Source organism: Tigriopus californicus, chromosome 5 (assembly GCF_007210705.1).
Source record: "Tigriopus californicus strain San Diego chromosome 5, Tcal_SD_v2.1, whole genome shotgun sequence".
NCBI lineage: Eukaryota > Metazoa > Arthropoda > Copepoda > Harpacticoida > Harpacticidae > Tigriopus > Tigriopus californicus.
In genome coordinates, this window is record NC_081444.1 from 9,417,253 (window position 1) to 9,417,572 (window position 320).

Here is a 320-nt window from a genome sequence, read left to right on the forward strand (position 1 = left end):
CATGGAGAGGAGACGTGATGTAATGGCTAGTGCAGTCAGCAACTTTGGGTGGGAAAGTTCCATGGTTCGCGTCACCTCCCTGCATTTCCATGTGAAATTTTTACCTGCTCACCATAGCCACAATTTGAAAGCCTATCACATACTTTTACAATTTTATTGTAAAACATTGAAAGCATAATCTTTACCCATTCCATCTTTTCTAGTGGGGAAGATTTCAAAATCAGTCCCTTAAAAATCACAGTGTCTATGAATCTCAATTGGCTTGGGCGCCAACGTTGAGTTTTTTCGCCCCAAGTTTGTACACATTATTTTTGCTTTGC